Here is a 2749-nt window from a genome sequence, read left to right as displayed (position 1 = left end):
CGAAGTCCTTGGGAAATCGGGTGATGGTGTTTGCCGTGTTTTCCTCGTCGGTAACTCTTTACCGATGGCGAACGAGTCTGCTAGCATCGGTGTTCGAGAAGACTACCTGACAGCGCGCGAGCAGCCTCCACCGGCGTTTGACACGGTGGATACCTGCGACGTCAGAGCGGCGGCGCACGTAGGCCCCGCTGCCGTGCGACGTACGCGGGCCGGGCGCGTCGCCCGCGTGCTGGGGGTATGCCGGCGCATGCCACGAGCCACTCGCGCCGCGCGCACCTGATTGCGTTAGCGGTAAGTGGCGCCCCGGCTGCGGCGCGCCGGGCTAATGCACCTCGGAGGCCGGCAGCCGCCGCCGAGCACCGCCCCCGCCGCCCCCACCACTGCGCCGCAGATCGCTGCCGCTGGCATGCTCTCTGGAGGCAGCCACTCTTCGCTGCCCCCCTGCGCTCCCACCGCCACCCCCGACCTCGCCTCTGTGGGCTAGACTGCCAGAGCTCCGTAGTGAATTTCTCTCTTCACTTCTAACTATTCACTTTTGGTACTAAAACAGGGTGTCCATAAATTGTTCTTACAAGTTAAAACTTCAATAACCTTAAAACTCTACCAGATATTACCAAATGGTTTTAAACGTGTGATAAGATAACTAAAAAAAATGGCTCTGAGCACTATGGGACTTAGCTTCTAAGGTCATCAGTCCCCTAGAACTTAGAACAACTTAAACCTAACTAACCTAAAGACATCACACACATCCATGCCCAAGGCAGGATTCGAACCTGCGAGCGAAGCGGTCGCGCAGTTCCAGACTGTAACGCCTAGAACCGCTCGGCCACTGCGGCTGGCAATAAGATAACTCATAACGTTTTGTTTCCTCGTTCACGCTCTTCACTGTGTGCGCCCTTAGTGGTACGGATAATCCGCAAGCGGATGTCCATGGTGACACGTTCATATGCATTTAAAATGAGTGCCTTCAAGTTCTGTAGGTATCTGACCATCGTTCGATATACCAGATCCTTTACAAAACCCTGCAACATGGAGTCTAGTGCTGTGAAGTCAAGGGGATCGTGGTGGCTATTCAACTGGACCATTTCTTCCAATCCACATATCCGGAACTTTTCCAGTAGAAATCGACGCACATTTAGGGGCCAGTGGGGTGACGTCCCACCCTGCTGGAATGCGATATCGGATTGCCATCCTGCTGAAATATGACATCAGGTTGCAGGTGTTCCACATGGGGCACAGGTAAATATCACTTTCGACGGCATTAGGTGAAAAATAATGCACCGATGATGAAATTGTGCCTCCATCCACACCAGACATTGTCCTTCAGACTCTCTCTATTCATTTCTACATCTGCACCTACATGGATAATCCGCAATCCACGTTACGGCGCGTGGCGTTGTGTACGCCGCACCACTACTATTCAATGCCTTTCTTGCTTCACGTGTAGCATTATGATCGTCTGAACCCTATATAGGAATGTTCTGACGTTTCAGTTTCTCAGACACATGAAACATTCCAGAATGAGATTTTCATTCTGCAGCGGAGTGTGCGCGGATATGAAACTTTCTGGCAGATTAAAACTGTGTGTCGGACCGAGACTCGAACTCGGGACCTTTGCCTTTCACGGGCAAGTGCTCTACCAACTGAGCTACCCAAGCACGACTCACGACCCGTCCTCACAGCTTTATTCCAACAGTACCACGTCTCCTACCTTTCAAACTTTACAGAAGCTCTCCTGCGAACCTTTCTTTCAGGAGTGCTAGTTTTTCAAGGTCCCGAGTTCGAGTCTCGGTCCGGCACACAGTTTCAATCTGCCTGAAAGTTTCACATGAAACATTGGTGCATCGGAAAATCAAATCTTTTCCAAAAAGTCATTCCTTGCGTCGGCCTTGCCTAGAATGTCCACTGCAAACTGTTCGCGCTGAGGTTTGTCAGTAGGCTTCAATGCCTGAAGCAACTGCACCTTGAAGTAATATAGCTATAACCTCTTAAGCATGGCATTCAGCACTGTTGATCGTCGCATTTACAACTCTCTGGCCGCCGTTCCCACCGATGTTGTCGGACTCCTTGCAAACGCCGGCCGTATCTTGTCCACGTTGGAGTCTGAAACATACGGACGACCCGCGCCCTTTTCATGGACACCACTAACCGTTTCCATAAATGACGTATGCCAAGCCCGAATAGTATGGCGGGACGGTGGATGCTTGCCATACCGTGTTGTATTTCGTTGTATTTGCGTATGGGACATTGAGCTTTCTCCAGTTGCGTCCACGTCTCATCTTGTTTTCAAGTTCGATTTTGCGTTAATTGCGTCCCCTGGAATGTAAAAATAAGTGTTACCTTATCACATCTGTGAATACCTAGTACACTTTTAAAGTGTTCAGTGGTAAAGATACTTTGTGGACACCTCGTTATACTTCGCACAATAATTTGTGAAGTTATTCTTCTTCTGGCGTGTAGCCCGGCTTATCCCGGCTTACAATAGACTACGTAAAACAATTACTCGGAGGGATTTTTCTTTCAACTAAGGCCCTTCTTCCCGTTTACCAGTATCTTTTCATATTTTCTCACTTTGCTGTTGTTTTTGTTCTTTGGTTAAGGTTCTTCTACCTCTCCTCTTTTTCTTTAATATGTTTTATATATATTTTTTAAATTTTACTCTCAATTGTTCTCTGTGTTGAATGTCCTCCTCAGTTCCATTTATTCAGACTGAAACAATGAGTGAAAAATTTTCCCAAGACCGGGAATC

The 2749-nt window shown here is 48.9% G+C and overlaps 1 non-coding gene across 1 annotated transcript; it reads right to left on the bottom strand.

Moving 5' to 3' along the window:
* Positions 1-1583: 1583 nt before the first annotated feature.
* Trnas-uga (transfer RNA serine (anticodon UGA)) lies at positions 1584-1658 on the bottom strand. The gene has a single exon. It is a non-coding gene; the product is annotated as a tRNA-Ser (tRNA).
* Positions 1659-2749: the final 1091 nt, after the last annotated feature.

Source organism: Schistocerca serialis, chromosome 6 (assembly GCF_023864345.2).
Source record: "Schistocerca serialis cubense isolate TAMUIC-IGC-003099 chromosome 6, iqSchSeri2.2, whole genome shotgun sequence".
Lineage (NCBI taxonomy): Eukaryota > Metazoa > Arthropoda > Insecta > Orthoptera > Acrididae > Schistocerca > Schistocerca serialis.
This window is presented reverse-complemented; position numbering and strand designations above follow the sequence as displayed.